The 15,079-nt window shown below is 36.0% G+C and overlaps 1 long non-coding RNA gene and 1 pseudogene across 2 annotated transcripts in view; one reads left to right on the top strand and one right to left on the bottom strand.

Annotated features, from left to right (window-relative positions):
* Positions 1 to 3,903: 3,903 nt before the first annotated feature.
* Positions 3,904 to 5,396, bottom strand: LOC113613196 (type 2 phosphatidylinositol 4,5-bisphosphate 4-phosphatase pseudogene; annotated as a pseudogene).
* Positions 5,397 to 5,635: 239 nt separating this feature from the next.
* LOC113612166 (uncharacterized) overlaps positions 5,636 to 15,079 on the top strand; it is a 41,973-nt gene continuing 32,529 nt past the window's right edge. The window contains exon 1 of one of the 2 annotated variants that reach the window (XR_003429752.1): positions 5,636 to 6,070. This is a non-coding gene — a long non-coding RNA (uncharacterized LOC113612166). The remainder of the gene's footprint in view (positions 6,071 to 15,079) is intronic. The other variant, XR_003429745.1, reaches the window with a different exon arrangement.

Genomic DNA, 15,079 nt, shown 5'->3' with positions numbered 1-15,079 from the left:
ACTGATATGGCCGTGTCTGACTAAGATTTGTGGATGGTCATTGGAGTATATGTCACTTCTATGACTTTCTTTTAACACAGTAGAATAGTTTAATGTGCTTCTGTGTGTGTGTGTGTGTGTGTGTGTGTGTGTGTGTGTGTGTGTGTGTGTGTGTGTGTGACTTGTGAAGTGCTATTTTTAAATGAGTATATACAGCCAGAGCAGTTATGTTTTTGCTATGACTATTAGGGTAGAAATTACAATGCTTACAAATGACTGAAAAAATGTTTTCTAGTAATGTTTCTCATTTCTCCTAGCCCAGTGTTGGTTAATCAAGCATGCTTCATTCAACTTCACTAAGATTCTTGTGGGATTGCTGGAGAGGAGTAGGTTGAACACTTGTGACATACTTCAGCAGAGGTGTCAGCTAACTGGATTCATGGTTCACAAAAAACAAAATTCTTACATGCCTAAACACTTGTTAGTCAAGTGGTGCAAACCTATTATATAGATGTGAAATCTGTATTGGTTAGGACTATTTTAATTGCAAATAACAAACCTCAACATGAACTGGTATAATCAACAACCACAAATGAATTTATTGACTTTATAACTCAGCAGTCCAGATAAAGGATGCTAATGTGACTTGGCACAGTGAATAAGCCACTAGTCATCTAATTTTTTTCCTTGTCTTTTTGCTCCATCTTCCATGGCACCAGTATTCATTTTCAGTTCTACATGGTGGCCCCAGGATTTTCTTTTATGTAGAGTGCAGTTCTGTATCTCATATTATCTCAGCAATTCATGCAGAGGAAGAAAATGGCTACTTCCCTGTGGTCTCCCTTACTTGAACTGTGTTATAGGTTCACCCTTAAATTGAATATCAAGGCCATGGTGATGAGATGAATTGATTGGATTAAGCCTGTTCAGGACCACTTCAACAGCATTGCCACTATACTGTTGGGAGAAGTAAACTTCTCCAAGGGTCAATCAGGCTACTTTTGATTGAAGAAGGAGGAAATAGGTGTTTCACATTCTAAAGGCCACTACTAAAACTTCCCATATAATTTATACAAAGACAGATTAGCTGTCAAATAACCTCTTCCAACATGTCTCATGGACAGTGAAGTAATATCCTTGTAGTGTCCTTTCTCCTTCCCACTTGATTCATCCTTCCCAGAAAGGACTCTTGGATTATCTTCCTGAGTTTTCCATACTCTTTCTCTCCAATCTTCTACTTCTCTTGTCCACACAAGGCTCTCCAACCTCCCAGCCTCTACCAATTTTAAGATGCACATCAAATCCCTATTTTATTTACCCACACAGAAGCATTTGGTGGTCTATCAGGTAGAACCTCAGTGACCCATGATAACTGGACTCTACACCATTAACTAAAGAAAACTCTTTTTCCTTTTCTTGAAAAGATAGGAACTAGTTCTTGTAAACCACGATTGTCTAATCTTTTCTTCTTGGAAAAGAGGAAATTTATTTTTACCCACTGCTGGAAAAATATTCTCTTTTCATCAAAATGAGCAGAATGATTCTTTAAAATGCTAAAAGAAAAAGGTAAAATTAATTTTAGTTTAACACTTATATTCTGTTATAATACTCCTAAAGTATATCTTTGCTGAGAAGAGATGCAAAGAGAAGAGAAGGCTATGAGTTAGTTATAAATTCATGCTAATCTACTCAATTTTTCTATTTTCAGATAACTTAAAGGGTAGGATGATAGTAATAATAGCAAACACACATATAGCATCTACTGTGTGTCAGGCAGTGTTCAAACATTTAATAATTTTTTTGATTCTCACAATAGCTCTATGAGATATGTAATATTATTACCTACATTTTAAATAGAACTATGTCACAGAGTAGCTAAGCAACTTGCCCAAGGGACATAACTAACAGGTGGCGGAGCTGGGTTGTGAACCCAGGCGGTTTGGCTTCAGAATCCAGGTTTTTACTTTTAACCCTATACTACTGTGGATGATTATGTTTTCTGAGTTGGTGGTTAACTAAAAAGTGACTTAGATGACATGATGAAATATAAGGTCAGAAAGATGATTTATTAATTTTATTCTTTTTAGATTAGATTAGGACCCAGAAAAGTCTATTCAGGGAGAGTATGAGACTTTTGTCTACTTCTGTAATTCTAGGGGATGCCAACTAGCTATTGTGCCCCACTCCATATGTGAAAGCTTATTAGTTATCTGTTTTATATATTGTAGTGTGTATATGTCAATACCAATTAGGACAAATCTGAATCTTTTCACTTAAACTGCTGTCAAGCCAGGTCTACCCCATGTTATCCATACACAGTTTCTTTTGCTCCCAAATCAGGACTTTACCTTTATTCTTATTTTGTTATACTGTTTGAAACCATCATGTGTTAGAGTACTCCTGAATCTCAATTTTGTCATTTAATATTTTAACCATTCATTTCAGATACATATATATTTCATATATATATCTACATACATTTCAGATATATATATATATATATGCACATCTTCCATGTTATTATAAAAAATCTTTTATAAGAAAGAATGAAAGACCAAGCCCTGTATGGAATAACCATAATCACTATGGGTTTATCTAGTTTTGAGTTTTATTTAATGTTTCCTCTCTATTCTTAAGATTTCTGATTCCTTAGCATAAAAGCTTTTTGAAGTACTTTTAAATATTTCAATAGACGTGTTACTCTTAACCTTTTTTATGATGGTTTCTATAGATAATGACTGTTTTCATGAATATTTAACCAAAGAAATGTAATAAGCTGAGGTAATTCTCTGCCTAGTTTAACATCTATTTTATATGGTGATTCATATGGCATCTTTTATTTTATGGTAGTTAAATATTTAGTCTATTAAAATAAGGTAAAAATTTTAAAGAACATTCATTTCAAAGTGGTTAGGATTCTCTTTTTAAAAAATTAATTAATCAATTTTTGGCTGCATTGGGTCTTCATTGATGCATGGGGGCTTTCTCCGGTTGCGGCGAGCGGGGGCTACTCTTCGTTGCAGTGCATGGACTTCTCATTGCAGTGGCTTCTCTTGTTGTGGAGCACGGGCTCTAGAGCGCAGGCTCAGTAGCTGTGGCGCACAGGCTTAGCTGCTCCACGGCATGTGGGATCTTCGCGGACCAGAGCTCAAACCCGCATCCCCTGCATTGGCAGGCGGATTCTTAACCAGTGTGCCACTAGGGAAGTCCAGGATACTCTTAGATAATAAAATATATGTCCCTTTTTATTGTGATAATAAAGAGCATACCTGTTTAGCATGTGGACTGCAGGTTAAACATGCTTTATTGTGTCTCTAGTAAAGTATTCTGGATCAAATAGAAGATATTGATGATGATAAGTAGTTTCTCTTTCTTTTCTTTTCTTTTTTTTTAAGAGATGTGAAAGAATATGAAGACCAAGTTTTATTATTTGGAGCTTGAAAACTTAGCAGCAAAACAAACTATTTGCATATAATGTAGTACAATGAGCATTTGTTCATAAAAGACTCCCAAAGTCTTAAAACTTCATATATAAACCAGAGTGAAATCCACTAGGTTGGGCTTTCCTGGTGGCACAGCGGTTGAGAATCTGCCTGCTAATGCAGGGGACACAGGTTCGAGCCCTAGTCTGGGAGGATCCCACATGCCGCGGAGCAACTAGGCCCATGAGCCATGACTACTGAGCCTGCGCGTCTGGAGCATGTGCTCCACAACAAGAGAGGCCACGATAGTGAGAGGCCCGCGCACGGCGATGAAGAATGGCCCCCGCTGGCTGCAACTAGAGAAAGCCCTCGCACAGAAATGAAGACCCAACACACCCAAAAAAAAAAAAAAATCCATTATGTAAATGATTTAAAGATGTCCAGAGTAGCTTATTGAGAACTGCTAGATACTCTCACCTGCATGACCAAATCATAAACAAGCTTATGCAAAACCAAGTTCTGGATAACTCACTCTTATGGCCCCCCAATAACAAGCTCAGATAAGGCAGATCAAAGCTAAGAGATAAGCAACTGCCCAAGAAACATAGGTTGCATGAAATCGCCTTGCAAAATCTTGGGTGCCAACAGTTAATCCAACTCCAGTGAAAATACATATCATTCCAGTGGTAATATATGCACAGCAGCACCTTCGAGGAAGTGCACTACCCACTGAGGAAATTTTTTTGCAGTGTGGGCATTTTGCCAGTGTTGAACCTCAGTTCCATCCACAAGAACATGTTTCCACAGTGCCCACACATGATCCTTGTACCTTCTGGTTGGACTGGCAATGCAGGTTGAGCTGGCTGTTCTTCAGAAATAAGCATTACTAGGCCAAGGTTAATTACGTGTCTACAGGTGGGTCTTGGACATCCTATTTGCCATGATGTGTCCTTATAAATGAGGAGACAATTACGAGGGCATCTAACATACTTCTTCCTTGTTGGGGGATTTTCGACTGGCCTAGCATCATTGCAAACCGTGCACCTAACCACAAGCTGGTGAAGCTTGCCATCCAGACTGATGAGAGATTGGCACACATGGCACTTTATTACTGGAATACCACTGGTGTCTGGGCTGGCGATGGCTGTGTATGGAGGTGGGAGTTCTGTTCTGGGGCTGCTTTCTTGTAAGTATGGTGGGGACATGGGAGTGACATTTCTTGAATGGGATGCGGAGAGCAGAGGCAAACGTTCGTCCACCCCATCAGCAGTCGTGACTGCAGCAGTGATGGCGGGGCTGGCAGGGAGAGGCTGAGTCTAGTAGTTTCTCTTTCTTAAATTCAGTTTCATATTTATTATTAGATTTGAAATTGAGAGGTTTTAAAATAATGCCTTATTTTCAGTGTAGGAGATGTTGATCTGAAGAATGGAATTTGAAACTTGGTTCTGTTAATTACATGAATCGAATGCTCAAAGCTTTATCTTTATGTCTAGTAAAGTAATAATAAGAATACCTATCTTGCTGGTTTTTAAGGCGTTTCAATGAGATAGTATATGTTAAATTATAATGGTATTTCTTGCTTGGCAAATGGTAGGGAGCTTTTTAAAAAACCTTCTTCACTAGTACAACCATAACCTTATTAGGAGACTAGTGTAGGTAAGTGGTCTATTAACTTTATGAGGGGGTAGAAGGCTCACAAAACATATTTTGTTAATATTTCAAAATATGGATAATTCAGAAACTTCAAACATTGTACTGTTGCATGAAATGACCTTCACAGGTCGTTTAGTAAATAGTACTTGAAGTATGCTTGGGTTGCAAGGAATGAAATGGGTGACATTAGTTTAGCACAACATATCCTGTGGAATCAGCGTGTAACTTTTATTTTCTCCTTTAGCTTTGAGTGAAGAATGCAATTTCAGTTGAGCACAGAGTTGGAGATTCAGACAACTAGGGTTTTATTACCAGCTCCATCAATGACATACAGTGTGCCATTAGGGAAAAATTATTTTTCTGAACATCAGAATTCTCTTCTTTAAAATGGAAACGAATTTGGTGGCTTGGAAAATAATGTTGGATTTGGCAAATACAGGTACATTCAATATTCTAGAACACCTTTGATTTAATGAGACAATGAAATTCATGCTGTGTCTATAATGCCAAGAAATAGCAAATAGATATAGTTGTAAATAGTGATGATGATGGTGGTGATGATGATGATGATAGTAATAAAAAATAAACAACTACATAGGAAGTTACATCAGCCAGTGTAGCCATATTGATGCAGCATGATGTGCTATGTTGTGAATGTGGAAGGGCAAAATCACCTGTGCCCTTTAAGAGCATTGCCAGCCAAATTAGCCCTCTCCAGTGTGATCTGAACTGGCATCACTATACAAGAACACCGACCTGAGTGCTCACGTTTGATCTTGGTGATTGTGTGCCCTATCATTCAGTATTTGTATGATTGTGTAAGCACAGGTGTATGTTAGCATATTTGTAGTTCTCCAAACTGTAGATCAGGGGTTGTATATAAAACAAAGCAGGAAGAGTCGGTTGACATAAGACAAGGAGAGGAACTATTTTCATCAACAAAGTGATTCTAAACCAGTCTTCAAACCCATCAGGAGATTCTGTTAAGAGCTAAGAATCAGGAAGACAGCCAGAAGGTGAGTAAGGTGGATAGTCAGACGCAATAGGGAGCAGATTAACTGTTGTCTGATGTTCCTGTGGATGTACTAGGGTGAGAAAGATATGAATGTGAAGACAAGTACAATTAACCTCGAACGGGGAAAGAGACTCTTCAAAGTCTTTAACTAAAAGGGAAAGGGCTTTTAATTAGGTCCCTGGTGACTCACAGTTGTGTAGGACTAATCAGGGTGAGGCTGGATCTAGTTTTAACATCCTGAGCAGAAAGGAACACAGCATTGGCCACCAGAAAATGTCAGTGAATGACAAGTATGGTAACATTTCTGATTTTTAATGTCTTTGGTTTATTCATGTGTCCTATAAACAGGGATTTACATGATTTTAACCCATTAGATAGAGCCATATTTAAGAACATGTATTTATTATTAAATAAATCTGGAAGATGTAAATAAGCAAAAATCAAAGAGCAATTTGGAGAGAAAAAACAATGAGATATCACAAATTAAATGCAATAAATTTCAAGTCAGAAAAGAAATAATAAAACAGAAAAAAAAGCTTTAAAAGATTCCTGCTATGCACAAAAAGGAAATTTTGTTTGTTAGTTTGTTTTGTAAATAATGGTAAATATAATTGGATAGACTTTTTTGTTGTTGCTGTTCGTAAGGATGATTTATTGGAAGCATAGTTCACAAAAAAATCTCACAAAATTCAGACAATTTAAACTGAATATAAAAATAATTCATTTTGCAATTATCTGTTGAGTAACCACTATGTACCTGTCATTATTCTAGGCACTAGAGTAACAAATAGAACATAAACATCAACTCCATCCTTATGGGTCTTATAATAGTGAGAGAGTTTTTGACTGTAAATAAATTTAAGAATCAATAAAATAACAAACAAACAAGAGCAGAAAGGAAATCTGCAAACCTAGAACTATACTTGTGAAGAAAAACAAAGCATTTCTGTGTTAAATTTTTTAATAAATTAGCCATCCAGGAAAAGGTTAATGGATTTAGTCATTCATATTTTTACCAATTAACTACGAAGAGGAATTCTGGAAAGATAGCAACATGCTCCCTCATTCCTGAATCCTTCTCCTTCCCAACTTAAAACCACTCTCAAATGAAATCCCTCAAGTGTCCCCTGAATGTTCCAAGGGAGAAAGCAAGCACCAGATTCCATTATCCTAGGTGCTCAGGAAGAGCCAAGAAACCAAATATTCCTAATTAACATTGACCTTATTGTTATTTTTTTTACTTACAAACACCCATCAGTGAAGAATACAATGGCCAGTAGTACAGTTAGGTACCACTACCTTGATTGGTGCTAAGGTACCAGCAGTTTTACCCATAGTTACTTCTGTACCATCATTGCAAAAGTCAACACATTTCTTCCATGGGGCCCAAAAAGTGATGTAATTAAAAAATATTACTCAATATTTTGAATATTTCAGTGCCAGTTGTGCTTGTTGCCAAAAATTCACATAAAACAAGCTCTTCCCGGTTGCTTATTTAGTATCCATAACAGATGAATACAAGCAAATGAGCAAGTCCAGCCATGTCTGTAGATTCATCCATTTGTAAGGAAAAAGTACAGTTGTGCAGATGAGATATTATCTCATCTCCATGTTTTCAAGGAAAATTTTAATTTGACAAGATACTCTAATACCGCAAATTGGCACTGATGTGAATGCCTTTATTTTTCATCAGCAAGCATTGAGCAACGTCAGTGGTCCAAAGTGGACCCTAGCTATTTTGTGTTCTTCTCTAGCCAATGGAATATGATAACATTCCCTGTAAGATATTTCAGTGGCTTCTCCAAGTCTAGTTTGAAAAACTGTAAGAAATAGTTTTGTCTGCTAAAGACTTTAGCCCAACTATGTTTTAAATATTTAATTATTTATTTTTTAAACTTTTGAATGCTTGGTCTCAAAATAACATTGCAACTTAACTGGCACTACAAAACTGTTTTAAAATATTCTGTTTTAAACGACACAATAAAAAAATTATTAGCATTTATAAGGTGAGGAAAGTAGCATTTTGTCACAGTTTTGTTTCTTGGTTACAGTTTCACCAGGTTCCTTAGAGAAGATTTCTCTCTTCCATTAGTCAAATGACCCTCTAATATGAGAGTTTAATTTTTCTCAGCATTTTTAGTTGTAGATGGTGCATCTATGGGTTGAGAAAATGAGTCTTCTTTTTTTAAGCCAATAATCATTCCTCAAATATATATTTCCTCTATTTGAAAATAAATGATTATATTCTAAAATAGTAATATTATTACTAAAAATATTATCTTTAGATAATTAAAAGATTAGAACTTTTTTAAAATTTAAAATTATACAAATCTAGACAACTTCTACTTCTTTTTGTGTTTCCATGTAGCTAAAAGGAGAATTTCAGAGTAAAATTTATTGGATGATAATGAGTTTACAAAGATTAAAAGAAGTATAATCAAGACTTCCCTGGCAGTCCAGTGGTTAAGTTTCTGCGCTTCCACTGCAGGGGGCGCAGGTTCCATCCCTGGTCAGGGAACTAAGATCCCGCATGCCTCGTGGTGCAGCACAAAACAAAACTACATCCATGTTATGACTTCCATAAAAAGAAGTATAATCAGTGATAGTAATAGAATCGTGTAAGTACTAATTAAAAATTAAGTTAATTTATGAAAATTCAAATATTTATATGCTATAGATTTCAGAAAGCATAGGAATATTCCACACAAGCACATATTCCATTAGCAGTAAAAACACATGTCCTGCATAACATGTAGTTTCTGGAAAGATGTACTGCACACTTATTCATGAGGGAAAGTAAAAGGGCAAAAATATCTCCATATTATATAGCATGGAAGTAGTTTGGCTTAGCAGAACCCTTGAAATTGTCTTGGGAACTTCTAGGGGTCCTTCAACCACACTTTGAGAACAATTGTCCTACTGGAAAAAAGGGAGTGGCTCATGAGTACATTAAGCTGAATTATAGAACAATACAAAAAAGTTACAATTTTCACACTTTCTCTTTGATTAAAAATTTAAAATTCAAATTACATTTATATTAATAAATTCAAAGAAATCTTCTTCCAAGGAAAATTTTAATCCACGTATCTCTGTTTCTATATACATTAGTATGTCTGTGTGTCTGATTTATAAGAAAATTCTGATTGTTTAATATAAGAGTTGACTTTAACCATAATAAGAACGTAACTTTAATTTCTTTGCAAAGAAGAGTAAATGACAACTTTATGAAAATGATTTCATTACGTGAAATCTATGTCTGCTATAGACAGGAATTCTAAAATATTTTCTTAGGCAGCATCAATAGCTCTGCAAGCACCACATGCTAAGAACATTAATCCCTCAATTCAAAAAATTATTTCCTTAGGACATACAAATACAAATGTGTCAAGGTAATAGAGTCAGAATTTTAAAAATGGCACTTTTAGGTGCAATGATAATGGTCACTGAATTGTCAAGTTGTGAATGCTGTGGTCTGGAAGGAAACTTAATGGTTATCTAGTTCAATTACCCATCAAATGCTTAATATACAGCTTCCCTGACAAGTTCAGTCTCTGCTTAAATGCCTCTAAATTAATATAGAAAAAGTACAATTCTTTAGTCTGTCATTTTTATGTGGCACTTTTGCTGGAAGTCCTTCTTTCTATAGAACAGACATTGGGTTTTTTATGCCCACTTGCCTACTAGTTTGATCCTTGAGACTGAGAAGACATTCTGATTGAGTCATTAACTATTTATGCAATCTTTGAAAGTCACCTAAGTGATCTAACTCCAGTCTTTCATAGGAAATGCTTGCATTTCCTAAGGTTTCTTTAGGTTGTTTCTGCTCTCAAAATGGACAGTGTTTTCTCTCCACACACGAGTCCATAGCATGTGTGATCTTTCGTGATCTTCTAATCTTTGGAATCCCAATTTCCTTTTCTCAAACTTGTTAAAAATTCTACCTACTCTTTTTTGTGAGTTATTTGAGAACAGCAAAAAAGGTGCTAAGCTGTGAATACTCTACATACCAGCAATTAAAACAACACCTGGTTTAAATGAAATATTAACATTATGGGAAAATGAATAAAGGGAAGTAATAAGTAGCATTTGCAACAGTTTAGTTAGGCAAAAGCACGCACACATGTATTGCTATATTAAATAATAGAATTTGGGGCATTTGTGTCTTTAGTGTGGTAGAAAAGGTCACAATAGATTGATGCTTCATCAGATAACAACTGTATACTCTAGAGAAAACACATATACACACACATGCACACAGACATACCAACACGCAGTCTTACTTAATGACTCTTGGAAAGTGAATAAGAGCAGACATATATTAGAGGTGAGTTGAAATTTGGAAGAAAGGGCTGTCATGGGCTGAGCTTCCTATTTTGATGACCTGAGCTTGAGGCTAGCCAGAGCGTCAGGTACAAAGTAGTGAAGGGCAGCTAAAGAAGCAGAGGACAGAGAACAGGACAACCATGGCCTCTAGAGTGTGGGGAAGAAGTCCCGAAGAGGAAAAAGCCAAAGAAGAGGAATTCTAAATTGTATATACACTCTACCCAAATCTCTGATTGACCCTGGGACCAAGCATACATGGAGCAAAGTCAAGGTTAGCTGCCCCTAAGGATAAAAGGACAGAACTGAGATCTGCAATACCACCCACTGCAGGTGAAACAGAATTTGCAGTTGGATTCTAATCAATTTAACTGTTTACTAAAAACATTTTAAGAATAAGGGTCAAAAACATACCAAATTTGGTGAAAGACTTAATTTTACATCTTCAAGAAGTTTAGTGAACCACAAGTAGAATAAGTACAAGTGACATGCCTAGCCACATGTGAATGAATCTGCTTGTAAATCAAAGAGAAAGAGAGAATACTGAAAGCAGTTAGGAAAAAGAAATGATTTGAAAGATTGTAGTTTTCACACCAGATACAATGAAGATCAGAAGACCATGGATCAAATCTCTGAAGTATGGAAAGGAAAAAAATTTGTTAAGCCAAAATTCTACTACAGTAAAAATATGCTTTAAGAAAGAAGGTGAAATAAAGGCATTTTGGGTTAAAAAAAGCAAACAAAACCAAAAAATTATAGCAACAAAAAATTGTCAGCAGATCTGCACTTTAAGAAAGGCAGTTCTTCAAGCTGAAAGCAAGTGATACCAGAAATAAACTCACACACTTATGGTCAATTAATCTACAACAAAGAAGGCAAGAATATACAATGGAGAAAAGACAGTCTCTTCAATAAGTGGTGCTGGGAAATCTATATAGCTACATGTAAAAGAATAAAATTAGAACATTCTCTATCACCATATCCAGAAACAAACTGAAAATGGAATAGACCTAAATGTAGGACATGAAACCACAAAACTCCTAGAAGAAAACATAGGCAGAACACTTTTGGACATAAATCATAGCAATATGTTTTTTGTCTCCTAAAGCAAAGGAAATAAAAGCAAAACCAAACAAATGGGGCCAAATTAAATTTAAAACTTTTGCACAGAAAAAAAAACCTTCAACAAAATGAAAAAATGACCTATTGATTGGGAGAAAATATTTGCAAATGATATGACAATAAGGGGTTCATATACAAAATATATAAATGGCTCATAAAATTCAATATCAAAAAAAAAACAACCTGATTAAAAGATGGGCAGAAGACCTGAACAGACCTTTTTCCAAAGAAGACATACAGATGACCAACAAGCACATGAAAAGATACTGAACATCACTAATCATCAAGGGAATGCAAATCAAAACCGCAATAAGCTATCACTGCATACCTGTCAGAAGAGCTATCATCAAAAAGACCACATATAACAGATGCTGGAGAGGATGTGGAGAAAAGGGAACCCTTGTACACTGTTGGTGGAAATGTAAATTGGTGCAGTTACTATGAAAAACAGTATGGCGGTTCCTCAAATAACTGAAAATAGAGCTATCATATGACCCAGTAATTCCACTTTTGGGCATATATCCAGAAAATATTAAAACACTAATTTAAAAAGATATATGCACCCTAGTGTCCACAGCAGCATTATTTACAATCGCCAAGATACAGAAACAACCTAAGTGTCCATCAACAGACAAATGGATAAAGATGACTTGGTATATATATATACACATGCATACACAACACACACAATGGAATACTATTCAGCCATAAAAAATAATAAAATTTTGCCATTGCGCTAATGGAGATGGACTAAGCATAATAACCATTATGCTTAGTGAAATAAGTCAGAGACAGATAAATACAGCTTGTTATTACTTATATGTAGAATCTAAAAAATAAATGAATATAGCAAAACAGATACAGACTCACAGATACAGAGAATAAGCTAGTGGTTACCAGTGAAGAGAGTGAATGGGGGAGGGGCAAGATAGGGGTAGGGGATTAAGAGGTACAAAATACTATGTATAAAATAAGCTACAAGGATGTATAGTACAGCACAGGGATCATAGCTTTAAAGGGAGTATATAAAAATTTTGAATCACTGTGTTGTATAAGTAAAACAAATATACTATTGTAAGCTAACTATTCTTCAATTAAAAAGAGAAAAATGACATTAGTGTAAAAACTGGTTAAATGCAAATAAAGCCTCCAGTTTAGTTATCAGCATTTTCCCAGTCTTATCATCTTAGTTTTGACAATTGTATGAATATAAAAAATGTTAAAATTAAGGGAGGCTCTGTGAAGGTCTTTGGGAACCCTCAATACTACTTGGAAAACTTTTCTGACTGTCTAATATTATCACAAAATTAAAAGTTAAATAATAAACTTCTAAAGAAAAAAGGAGAAAATCTTTGCAATTTGGGGGAGCAAAAAGTATAAACCAGACAAAAACACATTAAATTTAGCTTTATTATTACATCCTGTTTTTCTCTTCAAAAGACATGGTTAAGAAAATAAACCACGCCAAAGATTGGGGAAAATATTTGTAATATGTGTATCTGCCAAAAGACTTGTAACCAAAATACATAAATAACTTTTACAACTCAACAGTGAAAACAGAAACAAACTTCTAAATATAAAAATAACTTCATTGACGCCTCACAGAAGAAGAAGTAATGGTCCTAAGTGCATGATAAGATGCTTAACATTAGTCATCAGGAAAATCCAGATAAAAATGAGACCGAGGGCTTCCCTGGTGGCGCAGTGGTTGAGAATCCACCTGCCGATGCAGGGGGCATGGGTTCGTGCCCCGGTCCAGGAAGATCCCACATGCTGCCGAGTGGCTAGGCCCGTGAGCCATGGCCGCTGAGCCTGCGCGTCCGGAGCCTGTGCTCCACAACGGGAGCGGCCACAACGGTGAGAGGCCCGCGTACCGCAAAAAAAAAAAAAAAAAAAAATGAGACAGAGCTACATACACAAATAGAATGGATGAAATGAAAAAGACTAACCATACTAAGTGTTGGTGACAATGTGGAATATAAAATTACTCATGATGGAAATATAAAATTAGATAACCAGCTTGGAAAACAAATTTGTACTTTTTAGAAATTTTAAATATACAACTAACATATGACCCATCCATTCCACTCTTAAGTACTTACCCAGGAGAAACACACAAAGACTTGTATATGCATGTCCATAGCAGCTTTATTTAAAATAGCTCCAAACTAGAAATAACCCAACTGTCCATCAGCAGATATGTGGTTAGAAAAATAAAACAATAAGAATGAAGAAATTACTGGTGCCTGCAATCACATGGTTAAGTCTCAAGATCATTATGCTGAGTGAACAAGGCCAGACATAAAAGAGTACTTACTACATAATTCCATTTCCATAAATACAAACTCCTTCATACTGACAGAAAACAGATCAGTGGTTGGCTGGGTTGAAGGTAGAGAAAGGGCTTGACTACAAAGGGGCACCAGGAGTCTTTTGGGGGTCATGGAAATATTCTGCTTTTTTAGTGTATTGGTGGTTTCATGGATGTGTGCATCTGTCAAAATTCATTTAATGGTACACTTCATATGTATGCAGTTTACCATTCCTAAAACATACTTCAAAAAATTTGATAAAAATAAAATGAAATAACAGCATAATTTACAATTTGGAGACACCTCAGAGCTCATTTAGTAGCCTTCCGTGAGAAGGGGATCATAGTTTAGAATCTAGATTTTTTTTGCTTCCCAGCCTGTGCCGTATTAACTACATAAATATGTATATGTATACCTATATAAGTGAAAATTCAGAATACTCCAGGACATAAGACTTTGAATCTTCTTGTTTAAATTCTGAAAGCAACTTATTTTCAAATATGTACCTCTGGACTACTTTGTCTTTCTCGCTAAAAGCGGGGAGGGAAGGCCACTGGGTTCTCAGAACATACTAGTTTGCCTGGCTTTGCCAGAAATGATAGGAATTCCTATTAGGATACATTTCCAAGCCCTGGAAATGTTTTCAATAAACCATGAGGAGTTTTGGCTCAACCTCCTGTTCAGTTCATGCCTCTTGGGCTTCACAGAATACTCAATCTGCAACATGTGCTAGAGAACTGGATGAGGCTATGATGGAAAACTTCTGCTATCATCTGCTACTTTGCTTTTTCTTTCATTCAGTTCTCCATTTCCACCTGCATGGGAAAGGAAACCTCAGACTCGCGGCAGAATGGGAGGTAAGGGCTAACCCTTCCCAGGTCTTGGAACTAGCCCTCAGGGATCTCTCTTATCCAACACATCTGAGCTAGTCCCAGAATCTTCATCTTGTCATTTGCAACACTCAGTGCAAAAGAAGTGTTTGAACATTATTTTACATGGCACACTCCAGCATTTATCTGGAACACAAAAAAGTTCAGTTCAAACACGTGACTGGAGCTGGGGAATATATAAAGGGTATCTAAGCACTTGGTGGGATCAGAATCTTGTAGAGGATACAGATGCAGTAGTTGACCATTTTGTACCCTATGCATAGAGATATATGTTGGATATTTATGGAGGCTATTCTTTTTTCCCTGAAATGAAACCCAGATGGAATAAAACACAACAGAGAAATTTTGACAAAGAAAGGTTTAAAT

Source organism: Aethalodelphis obliquidens, unplaced genomic scaffold (assembly GCF_003676395.1).
Source record: "Aethalodelphis obliquidens isolate GAN/ISIS:26980383/991018 unplaced genomic scaffold, ASM367639v1 scaffold3, whole genome shotgun sequence".
Lineage (NCBI taxonomy): Eukaryota > Metazoa > Chordata > Mammalia > Artiodactyla > Delphinidae > Aethalodelphis > Aethalodelphis obliquidens.
The sequence above is the reverse complement of the archived record's forward strand: the minus strand, read 5'-3'. Positions and strand labels throughout refer to the sequence as shown.